The 16533-nt window shown below is 37.4% G+C and overlaps 1 protein-coding gene across 1 annotated transcript in view; it reads right to left on the bottom strand.

The window, feature by feature from the left end:
* Positions 1-16533, bottom strand: part of LOC113625161 (uncharacterized) — a 250728-nt gene that overhangs the window by 148474 nt on the left and 85721 nt on the right. The window lies entirely within an intron of this gene.

The following is a 16533-nucleotide window of genomic DNA, read 5'->3' as shown; positions in this document are numbered from 1 at the left end:
TGTTCCCATTTTAAAGACGAGGAAACAAACACAGGGGGTTAAAGCAACTTGCCCCTCCAGCTTGTTTACTAGTTAATCCTAGATATGCTGCCTCAAGTATTATATAAACTTCTTTTAAAACTTTTTTAAAGCGTGGAAAAGTTTTAACAAAATATATGGGGAGGTGTCCAGTGGATAATTAAAGAGTACTAAGGTCCTTATATTATTCTAGAAAAAGAGATATTAAGTAACTTTAAACTTTGTTAGAAAATGTATAACTAAAGATGAATGTTCTAAAATTAGGTTGTGGTAATGGATACAAAACCTGTGAATACACTGAAAAATATTGAATGGCACACTTCAAATAGATGAATAGTAAGGTATGTTAATTACATTTCAATAAAGCAATTTTTTAATGTAAGAGATTCAATAAAAAAATAGAAATACACAGTATACCTTATGAAGAAGTAGAGGAAAAAAAGAGGGAGGGGATTCAGAAAAAGTCAGGAAGAAAGGTAAAAAATACAAATTAAAAGCAAAGTAAATAGAAATTTTTGTTGCTTTAATCAATAAATGACTAACAGAATTTTAATATGCATTCCCTTTGACTTAACAAACATACACATACATACATTGTTCATTGCAGCATGGTTCTTACTTGTCTAAGTGTGTATCATCAGGGAAACTTTAAGAGATAAAGTAGATGTGGATGTCAGTATGGAGAGATGGCCACAATATGTTATTGAATGGAAAAGATAGGTCACAAAGTTTTACATATATATAATTATACACATATACATATACATACATAATTAGATTTAATATATATGATTACATATAATATATATAATTAATCCGAAACAATTAATGATAATCTTTGAGGAATAGGTTAAAGAGGTACTTTTGCTTATTCAGTTCTGAATTATTGGAGGGTTTTTTCATAACTAACATACACTACTTTTATTATTTAAGCAGAAACCCTATGATACATAGAAATATATGCATAATTTCTGAGAATATACTCAAAAACCTGCTATTAGTGAATAACTCTGAGAAATAGGATTAAAGTTTGAGAGAAGGAGACTTTACTTCTAATTAGTATATTTTTTCAAATATTAATTTCTATATGTGCATTTATTCTTTTATTAAAAAAATAGTTTTTAAAAAGGCCCAATTTAAAATAGTGTCTTCACTGTATATACTAGTCAGATAATCTTGGAAAAAGATTTTTGAATCACTAAGCTAACCCAAAAACATTACAAAAAGAAGTTTTATCTAAAAAAATTAGGATTCTTATTTTACCTTGAAGCCTGTGTCACATCCATGTCATTATATTATTTTCTCTTGTGTCAGTTCTTATTGTCTTAGAAATATCCAAGACAATTCAGCAGAAGTGAATATGATGGGCAAAGGGAAATAGATTATTTTACATTGGTCCTACAGTAAAGTATTAAAGCCAAAATTCAGCAACAAAGATCACAGTATTTTCAATATGAGAGGGAACATGAGTAGTAGGATATAATATTGAATATATTCCAACCCCTTATATTGTGACAGTATTTTCATGTTTCACATCCTCTAATAGAGGTAAAGACATTTTACATAAGTTTACTTTTGAGGTGTATTGCCCTCTTACTGGAAAGAATGTGTACCTAGAACATGGGGAAATTTAATATATATCCAATGAGATGGATAAAGAAGGGCTCAGAAGGTAGAGCCATGATGTGTCTAATATTCTGACAGACATAGCAGAAGCAGAGGCCAAAAAAGAAAAAAAAAAAACACTCATAGGCTTTGCTTCCTAGAGTTGACAGTCTAGCAAAGGTGGCAGACATACACAAGTAACATGATGCATTTGGAGACATTTGTGAGTTGTTCTAGCATTTTCCCTTTGGAATCATTCTAAACCCTAGGTGATGGCTATTCAAACATTTTGATACCATGGTTCTTTATTATTCTCTACTCCAAGACCAAGTTATCTTGCTCTCTAACTAGGCACCTCCTGGTTCAATCATCAGACCACCAGTATAAACAACTCCCTCCTCCAAAAACAAACCATAAGTTTGTTTTCTACATCTGTGACTCTACTTCTGTTTTGTAAATAAGTTAATTTGTACCATTTTTAGATTCCACATATAAGCAGCATCATATGATATTTGCCTTTCTCTGTCTGACTTACTTCACTTAGTATGGTAATCTCTAGGTCCATCCATGTTGCTGCATTATTTTCATTCTTTTATATGGCTGAGTAATATTCCATTGTATATATGTACCACATCTTCTTTACACCTGGAATGTTTTAAATGCTATCTCCTCTTGGTCAGCACATGATCAGGCATAGCTTTTTAAAGTGTTTCCTTTTTTTCCCCTCATTATAAATGCTTTTTATGGAAAACAGAAAATATAGAAAAACTCAAAGAAAATAATTATCCATTCTCCTACCACCTGTCCTATGTATAAACTTCCAGTTTTGTTTTCCACACACACACTCTTATTTGATACAATATAAATAAATAAATAATATTGTTTTCTTACCTGATTTTTCTCAAATCACAACATTATCATCTTCCTCTATCATAAATTATTCTCCATTATTTGTAATGCCAATATATTATCCATAATAAAGACATACCATAATATATTTATACAGTCTCATTGTTGGTTACTTAACCTGTTTTCAATTTTCACTATTATAAACAATGCTCTAATGAACATCCTGAAAGATACACTACAGTATACACCACTGATTGATTCCTTGGGTTAAGTTGCTGTAAGTGGAATTTCTGAGTCAAAAGAAATAAGTATTTTTTTACAGATTTTGATAAATATTGCCAAACTGACCCTTAGAAATATTGTACCAGTCTCCTAGATTGCCCTCACTGTTTCTTGCCTCCTGGTATTCATACCCTGTGTAGTCCCCTCCCACATTATACAAGGATAGGCCTATGTGACCAAAGAAGATGGCAGAAGTGGTATTAGGTTACTTCTGACATTAGGTTATGAGAAAAAGTACAGCTTCCATTTCGTTCTCTTCCTCTCTTGCTCTCTTGGATCACTAGCTAATGTTGTAAACAACACTATAGAGAAGCCATGTGCCAAGGAACTGAAGCCTCTGGACAACATAAGTGTGCTGAGAAGCAGATTTTCCAGCCTAGTCAAACCTCAGATAACTGTAGCCTCCACTGACACCTTGACTGCAGCCTCATGAGAGACTCTTGAGTTAGAACTACCCAACTAAACCACTCCCAGATTCACCACAGAAACTGTGAGATAGTAAATGTTTGTTGTTTTAAGTTACTATGTTTGGAGGTAATTTGTTACACAGCAGTAGATAACTAATACCAATAAAATACAAAAAAACCCAAAAAACAAAGAAAGGAATGAGTATGTTTGTTTTCTCACATCTTCATCAACATTGGATATTCCTAGTTTTGTATCTCCCCATAATTAATAGAGAGAAAATACTATCCATTGCTTACATTTATTTAATTCCTAGTGAAGCTGAACTTTTTTTATTTGGTTTGGCTTTTTAAATTTTTCTTCTGTCATGTATTTCCTGTTCATGTCTTTTGCTCATTTTTCTATTGACGTGTTTATCCTTTTCTATTGCTATATCAGGCTTATTATATATTAAAGTATTATCCCATTCTCTGACTTTTATATTGCAAAGATTTTTCCCGGTTTGTCATATTTTCCTGTTCACTTTTGCTAATGCTATTTTAGATTTAGAAGGTTTTAAATTTTTTATGAACTCAAAGCCATTAGTCTTTTCCTTTATGGATTCTATCCTTGTTTGCATGCACATAAAGATGTCTACTCACCAGTACTCTGGGTTAGATGCTTTAATTCATGGTTTCTTCTAGATATTTTTATGGTTCCATGTTTAAATTTAAATCTTTAATTTAGCTGAAACTGGTGAATTGTATATAAAAAGTAATCTGTCTTTTGCAAATGAATAGAGAAATGGTTAACTTTAAAAACAAAACAAAAGAAAAATAGTATCCAAGTAAATACAATATAACAAAATGCAATATTGTATTTAAATTTGTTCATTATTATTATCATTAATAGTTACAAATGATCGCTTAGCCAGAATTGATATGCCAGTGTCTATCGATAGGCCAGAATCTGTGCCTAATACTTAAAATACTAGTATTATAGCTATATTTTGCAGACAAATAATGTGAAGCTTGTAAAGGTTAAATGACTTGCCTAAGGCCACACAGCAAATAAGTGGTGGAGCCAAGATTAGTTATTAATATCCTAACACAGTAATTCTGTCTTTTTTAATGAATGGAATGAGCTCCATTTATGATCCAGCAGCAAATAATTATCAAACTATACTCCATTTTAGCCTTAACTAGATGGATATAGTTTTGGATGACTAAATTTAGATCTAATCAAAATTTCTAAACCTCTAAAAGAATGAAATGCCTCATTAATAAATAGTTTTGCTCTTTGAATCTAGAAGAACTGTAACTTTAAAAAGTCAGTAATCGTGTTTGTGAACAGAACATTAAAAATTTTAGAATCAAAAGTCTCTTAAAAATAATGTGTTTGACACACAAAAGTATACATTATTTGCTAGCTCACAATAGAAGTGTTGTGAAAAATTAGAAAATTATAAGTTGCAAGAAAAGGAGAGGTAAAAAGGACAGCAGAGTAGAAATGGATGTTTAGGTACCTGAATTTTGAGAGAGAAAAAAATACACTTAAACCTTGGTCCTGCTCTTCTATGTCTGTTGGTGGGAAGGGCAATACTTATATAAGACATAATTATGTTCTTGGGCAATAGGGGTCAGCTCTTTTTAGGTATGTCTCAGAACGAAGTCCTCATGTGCAGGTACAGGCCAAGGAGCTGCAGAGATATTTTGATACAGTCTCAAAATTCCACTTTTTTTTTTTTTTTACCAAGATGTACAAGCTCGAACCTCACTCTGAGTGGATAATGTAGTGGGGTCAGAAATGAGATAAGGAGAAAGCTGGGATGAATCTCAGAATGAAGTTAAAGGTAATTATTAAAATGCTTTGACATTTGAGGACTATGTCAAAATGTCTGCTTAGGAACAGAGCTGAAAGTGTATAGTCCTGATCGAGTTAGTAAATGGGGTTGGGATTTTAACTACTCAGGGAAATGTTGTTATGATAATTTTTAAACTTAAATTGTATAAAACGCTCGAAACTGTTAAAATGATGAGGGTTGCCATGGAATAACAGCTCAACTTCTAGAACACTACAGAAATAAAGGTACCATGTTTATTAGTCAGGGTCTAATAAGGAGATAGAAACCATGTAGTATTTTGAACAGGAAAGTTTAATATAAATGATTAGTAACAGAGGATTATAGTGACAGGAAACTGGTTAGTAAGAATTAAACAAAACACTAAAGAATACATGAATAGCAGATATAGGGAGCCCACTACTCCTAGGCCTGAGACAGAATGCCCAACGAAGAGGCCTGACCCAACGTTGAGATCCAGAGCACATTGAGGGCACAGCTGTGGCTCACTGGATGTTGAAGAAGTCCCCGAGGGAGTGCACCAGTAGGAGTCACTGTTAATGTGCCTTTGGAGCACGCGGGGAAGCCATCCACAGGGAGGTGCCTAGTTCACGACACTTCACTAAAAAGCCACTCACAAGGAATATGCTCAAGGAAACCATTCACAAGAAGGTGCCCACTGGCAGTACTCTGCTGTGAAGCTGCCCAAGGCGGGAGCCAGGCAATGAACGGTGGATCTGGCACTGTGACGGAATAAATTGATAACTACCATGCTATGTGTTACAGGTTGAATGATGTCCCCTGCAAAAAGTACCTTGAAGTCCTAACCCTTGGTACTGTAAATGTGATCTTATTTGGAAATAAGGTCTCTCTAGATGTAATCAAATTAATATTAGGTCATTAGGATGAGCTCTAATCCAATATGATTGGTGTCCTTATTAGAACGGAGAAATTTGAACCCAGACACACACAGAGGACAATGCCATGTGAAGACTCAGACACGGAGGGAGGTGGCCATGTGAAGATGGAGGCAGAGACTGGAGTTATGCTGTCACAAATCAAGGAGTGTCTGGGTACCAGAAGATGGAAGAGGCAAGGAAGGATCTTCCCATAGAGGATCTGGATGGAACACAGCACTGGGGAACACCCTGATTTCAGACTTCTGGCCTCCAGAACTGTGAGAGAAAAAATTCCTGTTGTTTTAAGCCAGCCGGTTTACGGTGCTTTTTATAGCAGCCTTGCAAAATTAATACACCATGTATTTTCAGTTTCATTCATCTGAGTAACTTAGCATTTCTGAAATCATCATGGTGGGATTCTGAGGCAAACACTAACAGATACCATGTGATTAGTCTAATTTTTGCCTCTCTTAAATTTTTTTTTATATCAGTTACTTTTAATTCAATGCAATTTAGGCACAAATGTATACATATTAAAACAGCCTCCACCTTGGTCAAACACAATCAATGTTGAAATAACTTGTGCACTCAGGTATCATACAAGTACTTAAATAAAACATTACTATTGCACATTAGTAACTTTTTCTTTTAAAGATAATTTATTTTTTAACATCTTTATTGGAGTATAATTGCTTTACAATGCTGTGTTAGTTTCTGCTTTATAACAAAGTGAATCAGCTATACATATACATATATCTCCATATCTCTTCCCTATTGGCATCTCCCTCCCTCCCACACTCCCTATCCCACCCCTCTAGGTGGTCACAAAGCAGCGAGCTGATCTCCCGGTGCTATGCAGCTGCTTCCCACTAGCTATCTATTTTACATTTGGTAGTGTATATATGTCCATGCCACTCTCACTTTGTCACAGCTTACCCTTCCCCCTCCCCATATCCTCAAGTCCATGCTCTAGTAGGTCTGTGACTTTATTCCCGACCTGCCCCTAGGTACTTCATGACCTTTTTTTTTTTTTTTAGATTCCATATATATGTGTTAGCATACAGAATTTGTTTTTCTCGTTCTGACTTACTTCACTCTGTATGACAGACTCTAGGTCCATCCACCTCACTACAAATAACTCAATTTCATTTCTTTTTATGGCTGAGTAATATTCCATTGTATATATGTGCCATATCTTCTTTATCCATTCATCTGTCAATGGACACCTAGGTTGCTTCCATGTCCTGGCTATTGTAAATAGAGCTGCAATGAACATTGTGGTACATGACTCTTTTTGAATTATGGTTTTCTCACGGTATAGGCCCAGTAGTGGGATTGCTGGCACTTTTAGTTTTAGTTTTTTAAGGAACCTCCATACTGTTCTCCATAATGGCTGTATCAATTTACATTCCCAGCAAAACTGCAAGAGGGTTCCCTTTTCTCCACACCCTCTCCAGCTTTTATTGGTTGTAGATTTTTTTGATGATGGCCATTCTAGCTGGTGTGAGATGGTATCTCATGGTAGTTTTGATTTGCATTTCTCTAATGATTAATGATGTTGAGGATTCTTTCATGTGTTTGTTACCAATATATCTTCTTTGGAGAAATGGTTATTTAGGTCTTCTGCCCATTTTTGGATTGGGTTGTTTGTTTTTTTTTAATATTGAGCTGTATGAGCTGCTTGTAAATCTTGGAGATTAATCCTTTGTCAGTTGCTTTATTTGCAAGTATTTTCTCCCATTCTGAGGGTTGTCTTTTCATCTTACTTATGGCTTCCTTTGCTGTGCAAAAGCTTTTAAGTTTCATTAGGTCCCATTTGTTTATTTTTGGTTTTACTTCCATTTCTCTAGGAGGTGGGTCAAAAAGGAGCTTGCTGTGATTTATGTCATAGAGTGTTCTGCCTATGTTTTCCTCTAAGAGTTTGATAGTGTCTGGCCCTACATTTAGGCCTTTAATCCATTTTGAGTTTATTTTTGTGTATGGTGTTAGGGAGTGTTCTAATTTCATTCTTTTACATGTAGCTGTCCAGTTTTCCCAGCACATTGAAGAGGCTATCTTTTCTCCATCGTATATTCTTGCCTCCTTTATCAAAAACAAAGTGACCATATGTGCGTGGGTTTATCTCTGGGCTTTCTATCCTGTTCCATTGATCTATATTTCTGTTTTTGTGCCAGTACCATACTGTCTTGATTACTGTAGCTTTGTAGTATAGTCTGAAGTCAGGGAGCCTGATTCCTCCAGCTCCATTTTTCTTTCTCAAGATTGCTTTGGCTATTCGGAGTCTTTTGTGTTTCCATACAAACTGTGAACTTTTTTGTTCTAATTCTGTGAAAAATGCCAGTGGTAGTTTGATAAGGATTGCATTGAATCTGTAGATTGCTTTGGGTAGTATAGTCATTTTTACAAGGTTGGTTCTTCCAATCCAAGAACATGGTATATTTCTCAATCTATTTGTAACATCTTTAATTTCTTTCATCAGTGTCTTACAGTTTTCTGCATACAGGTCTTTTGTCTCCTTAGGTAGGTTTATTCTTAGGAATTTTATTCTTTTTCTTGCAATGGTAAATGGGAGTATTTCCTTAATTTCACTTTCAGATTTTTCATCATTAGTGTAGAGGAATGCAAGAGATTTCTGTGCATTAATTTTGTATCCTGCTACTTTACCAAATTCATTGATTAGCTCTAGTAGCTTTCTGGTAGCATCTTTAGGATTCTCTATGTATAGTATCATATCATCTGTAAACAGTGACAGCTTTACTTCTTCTTTTCTGATGTGGATTCCTTTTATTTCCTTTTCTTCTCTAATTGCTGTGGCTAAAACATCCAAAACTATGTTGAATAATAGTGGTGAGAGTGGGCAACCTTGTCTTGTTCCTGATTTTAGTGGAAATGGTTTCAGTTTTTCACTATTGAGGACAATGCTGGCTGTGGGTTTGTCATATATGGCCCTTATTATGTTGAGGTAAGTTCTCTCTATGCCTACTTTCTGGAGGGTTTTTATCATAATGGGTGTTGAATTTTGTTGAAAGCTTTTTCTGCATCTATTGAGATTATCATATGGTTTTCATTCTTCAATATGTTAATATGGTATATCACATTGATTGATTTGCATATATTGAAGAATCCTTGCATTCCTGGAATAAACCCCACTTGATCATGGTGTATGATCCTTTTAATGTGCTGTTGGATTCTGTTTGCTAGTACTTTGTTGAGGATTTTTGCATCTAAGTTCATCAGTGATATTGGCCTGTATTTTTCTTTCCTTGTGACCTCCTTGTCTGGTTTTGGTATCAGGGTGATGGTGGCCTCGTAGAATGAGTTTGCAAGTGTTCCTCTCTCTGCTATATTTTGGAAGAGTTTGAGAAGGATAGGTGTTAGGTCTTCTCTAAATGATAGAATTCATCTGTGAAACCATCTGGTCCTGGGCTTTTGTTTGTTGGAAGATTTCTAATCACAGTTTCAATTTCAGTGCTTGTGATTGGTCTGTTTATATTTTCTGTTTCTTTCTGGTTCAGTCTCAGAAGGTTGTGCTCTTCTAAGAATTTGTCTGTTTATTCTAGGTTGTCCATCTTATTGGCATATAGTTGCTTGTAGTAATCTCTCTTGATCCTTTGTATTTCTGTGGTGTCAGTTGTTACTTCTCTTTTTTCACTTCTAATTCTATTGATTTGAGTCTTCTCTCTTTCTTCCTTATGAGTCTGGCTAATGGTTTATCAATTTTGTTTATCTTCTCAAAGAAACAGCGTTTAGTTTTAAGGATCTTTACTATTGTTTCCTTCATTTCTTTTTCACTTATTTCTGATCTGATCTTTATGATTTATTTCCCTCTGCTAACTTCAGGGTTTTTTTTTTCTTTCTGTAATTGCTTCAGGTGTAAGGTTAGGTTGTTTATTTGAGATGTTTCTTGTTTCTTAAGGTAGGATGGTATTGCTATAATCTTCCCTCTTAGAACTGTTTTTGCTGCATCCAATAGGTTTTGGGTCATCTTGTTTTCATTGTCATTTGTTTCTAGGTATTTTTTAACTTCCTGTTTGATTTCTTCAGTGACCTCTTGGTTATTTAGTAGTGTATTGTTTAGCCTCCATGTGTTTGGTTTTTTTTTTTTGTTTTTTTTTTTGCAATACACAGGCCTCTCACGTTTGTGGCCTCTCCCATTGAGGAGCACAGGCTCCGGACGCGCAGGCTCAGCAGCCATGGCTCACGGGCCTAGCCGCTCCGCGGCATGTGGGATCTTCCCGGACCAGGGCACAAACCCGTGTCCCCTGCATTGGCAGGCAGACTCTCAACCACTGTGCCACCAGGGAAGCCCATGTATTTTTTACAGTTTTTTTTCCTGTGATTGATATCTTGTCTCATAGCATTGTGGTCAGAAAAGATACTTGATATGATTTCAATTTTCTTAAATTTACCAAGGCTTCATTTGTGACTCAAGATATGATCTATCCTGGAGAATGTTCCATGAACACTTGAGAAGAAAGTGTATTCTATTGTTTTTGGATGGAATGTCCTATAAATATCAATTAAGTCCACCTTCTTTAATGTATCATTTAAATGTTGTGTTTCCTTATTTATTTTCAATTTGGATGATCTGTCCATTGGTGAAAGTGGGGTGTTAAAGTCCCTCAGTATGATTGTGTTACTGTCAATTTCCCCTTTTATGGCTGTTAGCATTTGCCTTATATATTGAGGTGCTCCTATGTTGGGTGCATAAATATCTACAATTGTTATATCTTCTTCTTGGATTGATCCCTTGATCATTACGTAGTATCCTCCTTTGTCTCTTGTAACAGTCTTTGTTTTAAAGTCTATTTTCTCTGATATGAGTATTGCTACTCCAGCTTTCTTTTGATTTCCATTTGCATGGAATATCTTTTTCCATCCCCTCACTTTCATTCTGTATGTGTCCCTAGGTCTGAAGTGGGTCTCTTGTAGACAGCATATATACGGGTCTTCTTTTTGTATCGATTCAGCCAGTCAATGTCTTTTGGTTGGAGCATTTAATCCATTTACTTGTAAGGTAATTATCAATACGTATGTTTCTATTACCATTTTCTTAATTGTTTTGGGTTTGTTATTGTAGGTCTTTTCCTTCTCTCATGTTTCCTGCCTAGAGCAGTTCCTTTAGCATTTGTTGTAAAGCTGGTTTGGTGGTGCTGAATTCTCTTAGCTTTTGCTTGTCTGTAAAGGTTTTAATTTCTCCATCGAATCTGAATGAGATCCTTGCTGGGTAATCTTGGTTGTAGGTTTTTCCCTTTCATCACTTTAAATATGTCCTGTCACTCCCTTCCGGCTTGCAGAGTTTCTACTGAAAGATCAGCTGTTAACTTTATAGGGATTCCCTTTTATGTTACTCGTTGTTTTTCCCTTGCTGCTTTTAATATTTTTTCTTTGTATTTAATTTTTGATAATTTGATTAATATGTGTCTTGGCATGTTTCTCTTTGGATTTAGCCTGTATGGGACTCTCTGCCGTTCCTGGACTTGATTAACTATTTTCTTTCCCATATTAGGAAAATTTTCAACTATAATCTCTTCAAATATTTTCTCAGTCCCTTTCTTTTACTCTTCTTCTTCTGGGATCCCGTTAATTCGAATGTTGGTGCATTTAATGTTGTCCCAGAGGTCTCTGAGACTGCCCTCAATTCTTTTCATTCTTTTTTCTTTATTCTTCTCTGTAGTAGTTATTTCCACTATTTTATCTTCCAGGTCACTTATCTGTTCTTGTGCCTCAGTTACTCTGCTATTGATTCCTTCTAGAGAATATTTAATTTCATTTATTGTGTTGTTCATCATTGTTTGTTTGCTCTTTAGTTCTTCTAGGTCCTTGTTAAACGTTTCTTGTATTTTCTCCATTCTATTTCTGAGATTTTGGATCACCTTTACTATCATTATTCTGAATTCTTTTTCAGATAGACTGCCTATTTCCTCTTCATTTGTTTGGTCTGGTGGGTTTTTACCTTGCTCCTTCATCTGCTGTGTGTTTCTCTGTCGTTTTATTTTTCTTACCTTACTGTGTTTGGGGTTTCTTTTTTGCCACCTGCAGGTTCGTAGTTCCTGTTGTTTTTGGTGTCTGCCCACAGTGGCTTAGGTTGGTTCAGTGGGTTGTGTAGTCTTCCTGGTGGAGGGGACTAGTGCCTGTGTTCTGGTGGATGAGGCTGGATCTTGTCTTTCTGGTGGGCAGGTCCGCATCTGGTGGTGTGTTCTGGGGTGTCTGTGACCTTATTATGATTTTAGGCAGCCTCTCTGCTAATGGGTGGTGTTGTGTTCCTGTCTTGCTAGTTGTTTGGCATAGGGTGTCCAGCACTGTAGCTTGCTGGTCGTTGAGTGAAGCTGGGTGTTGGAGTTGAGATGGACATCTCTTGGAGATTTTCGCTGTTTGATATTACATGGAGCTGGGAGGTCTCTGGTGGAGCAATGTCCTGAACTCGGCTCTCCCACCTCAGAAGCACAGGCCTGATGCCTGGCCGGAGCACTGTCAGCCACACGGCTCAGAGTAAAAGGGAGAAAAAAAGGAAGAAAGGAAAAAATAAAATAAAGGTATTAAAATAAATAAAAAATAATTATTAAAAATTTAAAAAGAAAAAAACGAAAGAAAGAAGAGAGCAACCATACCAAAAAACAAATCACCAATGATAGCAAGCGCTAAAAACTATATTAAAAAAAAACAACGGGGCTTCCCTGGTGGCACAATGGTTGAGAGTCCGCCTGCCAATGCAGAGGGCGCGGGTTCGTGCCCTGGTCCAGGAGGATCCCACGTGCCGCAGAGCGGCTGGGCCCGTGAGTCATGGCTGCTGGGCCTCTGCGTCTGGAGCCTCTGCTCGGCAGCGGGAGAGGCCACGGCAGTGAGAGGCCCATGTACCGCACAAAAAAAAAAAAAAAAAAACCCGACAGAACCCTAGGACAAATGGTAAAAGCCAAGCTATACAGACAAAATCACACACAGAAGCATACACATACACACTCACAAAAAGAGAAAAAGGGAAAAAAATATATATATATCATTGCTCCCAAAGTCCACCGCCTCAATTTTGGGATGATTCGTTGTCTATTCAGGTATTCCACAGATGCACGTACATCAAGCTGATTGTGGAGATTTAATCCGGTGCTCCTGAGGCTGCTGGGAGAGATTTTCCTTTCTCTTGTTTGATCGCACAGCTCCTGGGGTTCAGCTTTGGATTTGGTCCCGCCTCTGCGTGTAGGTAGCCTGAGGGCATTTGTTCCCCGCTCAGACAGGAGGGGTTAAAGGAGCAGCCGATTGGGGTCTGTGGCTCACTCAGGCCTGAGGGAGGTAGGGGTATGGATGCAGGGTGTGCCTGCGGCGGTAGAGGCCGGCGTGACGTTGCACCAGCCTGAGGCCCACCGGGCATTCTCCCGGGAAAGTTGTGCCTGGTACCCGGGACCCTGGCAGTGGCGGGCTACTCAGGCTCCCGGGAGGGGAGGTGTGGATAGTGATCTGTGCTCCTGCACAGGCTTCTTGGTGGCTGCAGCAGCAGTCTTAGCATCCCATGCCTGTCTCTGGGGGGTCCGCGCTGATAGCCGCGGCTCACGCCCGTCTCTGGAGCTCCTTTAAGCGGCGCTCTTAATCCCCTCTCCGCACCAGGAAACAAAGAGGGAAGAAAAGGTCTCTTGCCTCTTGGCAGCTCCAGACTTTTTCCCGGACTCCCTCCCGGCTAGCCGTGGCGCACTAGCCCCCTTCAGGCTGTGTTCACGCTGCCAGTCCTCTCCCTGCGCTCTGACCAAAGCTCGAGCCTCAGCTCGCAGCCTCGCCCGCCCCAGCGGGTGAGCAGACAAGCCTCTCGGGCTGGTGAGTGCCGGTCGGCACCGATCCTCTGTGCGGGAATCTCTGCACTTTGCCCTCCGCACCCCTGTTGCTGCGCTCTCCTCCGCGGCTCCGAAGCTTCCCCCCCTCTGCCACCCGCAGTCTCTGCCCGCGAAGGGGTTTCTAACGTGTGGAAACCTTTCCTCCTTCACAGCTCCCTCCCACTGGTGCAGGTCCCGTCCCTATTCTTTTGTGTCTGTTTTTTCTTTTGCCCTACCCAGGTATGTGGGGAGTTTCTTGCCTTTTGGGAAGTCTGAGGTCTTCTGCCAGCGTTCAGTAGGTGTTCTGTAGGGGTTGTTCCACATGTAGATGTATTTCTGATGTATCTGGGGGGAAGAAGGTGATCTCCACGTCTTACTCTTCCACCATCTTGAAGCTCCTCCCTTGCCTCTCTTAAATCTTGATGATTAATATTCCATTTAGACTTGGAATCACAGTACAGGAAGGAAATCTTGAGAACTCAAGGACAATCTCATTTTATTAAAGCAAACTTTTTAAATTGAAGTATAGTTGACTTACAATATTACATTAGCTTCAGATGTATAACACAGTAATTACAAATACAATACACATAACAGAAGAATACAAAAATCATAAGTGTACATTCAACCCATTTTCACATAGTGAATACCTGTTTAACTAACCACCTAGGTCGAGAAAGGGAACAACACACCTAAGTGCTCCTCATGGCCCCTTTCACTCCCTAACCTCCTTCAGCTATATCCACTCTCCTAACTTCTAACACGATATTTTTGTTGCTTGCCTGGTATTAAAATTTAAACAACTGCAGTCATGCATTGTGTATTCTCCTGGTTTCTTTTGTTCAGCATTATATTTGCGAGACTCATATATATTGTTATATGTAATTTGTCCATAGGCATTGCTATCCTCCAGGGTCAGAAAACTGTGGCCCGTGAGCCAAATATGACCAACCATTTGTTTCTGTAAATAAAGGTTTATTGAAACACAGCCACACATTTTCTACGGCTGCTTTCATGCTACAAAGGCAGAGTTAAGAAGTTGGGACAGAGATCATATCACTCACCAAGCTCCAAATATTTAATATCTGGCCCTTTACCAAAGTTTTCCATCTCTGTTATATAGTATTTCATTGAATATATATACCACATTTTATTTATCCATTCTGCTGATAAGCATTTCAGTAATTTCCACACTGAGGCACTACAATTAGTGCTGTTAACACTTTGGTAGATATATTTTTCCTTAAGATATGTTAGCTATTTCTGTCTAGCATTAAACTAATAGGGGAATTGCTGGGCTGCATAAACATGCTCAACTTTAGTAGATATTGCCGTTTTTCCAAAGTGCCATCTCTTCATTTTAATAAATAAGAAAGCTGATGAGGATATCGAAAAGATATCTGCACTCCCACGTTTATTGCAGCATCACTCACAATAGCCAAGATATGAAAGCAACCTAGGTGTCCATCATGGATGAAGGAATAAAGAAAAAAACACAGGCAGTACATTATTTGACATCAGTCTTAGCAATATTTTTTGGATACGTCTCCTCAGGCAAGGGAGACTAAGAGGTACAAATGTCCAGTTACAAAATAAATGAGTCACAGGTATGAAATGTACAGTGTGAAGAATACAGTCAATAATAATATAATATTTTTGTATGGTGACAGATGGTAAGTAAACTTATCGTGGTGATCATTTTGTAATGTATAGAAACATCAAATCACTGTGTTGTGCATCAGGAACTAACATAGGGTTGTAGTTAATTATACTTCTAAACAAACAAACAAACAAACAAATTCATAGAAAAGCAGATGAGATTTGCAGTTACCAGAAGTGGGGAGTAGGGAGAGGGGGAAGTGGTCAAAAGGTACAAACTTTCAGTTATAAGATAAATAAGTACTAGGGATTTAATGCACAATATGATAAATATAATTAACACTACTGTTTGTTATATGTGAAACTGGTTAAGAGTGGGGATCCCAAAACTTCTCATCAGAAGGAAAATTTTCTTTTATTTTGTGTCTACATGAGATGATGGATGTTCACTAAACTCACTGTGGTCATCATTTCATGATGTATGTAAGTCAAATCAGTACGCTGTACACCTTAAACTTATACAGTGCTGTATGTCAACTATATCTCAATAAAACTGGAAAGAAAATAAATAAAATAAGATACCATTTATGGCCTACCAGAAAAAAATGTGATACACACACACACATACACACTCAATGGAATATTATTAAGCCATGAGAAAGAGGGAAATTTTGCCATTTATGACAATATGGATGAAACTTGAGGGCATTATGCTGAGTGAGATTAAGTCAGACAGAGAAAGACAAATACTGTATGATATCATATGTGGAATCTGAAAAAAGCTGAACTTGAAGAAACAGAGAGAAGAATGGTGGTTACCAGGGGCTGGGGGGTGGAGGAATTCGGGAGATGTTGTTTAAGGGCACAAACTTGCAACTAGTAGGTAAATAAGTTCTGGAGATCTAATACACAACAGAGTGATTATGTGACATGACAGAGGTGTTAGCTAATGCTATGGGGTAATCGTATTACAATATATATGTAACAAAGCAGCAGGTTGTACACCTTAAAGTTACACAATGTTACGTGTCAATTATAGCTCAATTTTTTAAAATAATAAATCTATTTTAAAAATAGAAGAAAGGAAACTGATGCCCGAAAATGCTAGGTTGTATCATAGCGATGAATTAGAGAAAACTATATGTGGCTTTGGAAAACTTGTTTTAAAGTCAAGCAAAACCTCAGAGGAAAGTGTTCAGTTAAACTGAGTTAAATTCTACATTTCTGGGAACAGAGTGAAATCATTTGTCCAGAAAAA

The sequence above is a fragment of the Aethalodelphis obliquidens genome, unplaced genomic scaffold (assembly GCF_003676395.1).
Source record: "Aethalodelphis obliquidens isolate GAN/ISIS:26980383/991018 unplaced genomic scaffold, ASM367639v1 scaffold14, whole genome shotgun sequence".
Lineage (NCBI taxonomy): Eukaryota > Metazoa > Chordata > Mammalia > Artiodactyla > Delphinidae > Aethalodelphis > Aethalodelphis obliquidens.
The sequence above is the reverse complement of the archived record's forward strand: the minus strand, read 5'-3'. Positions and strand labels throughout refer to the sequence as shown.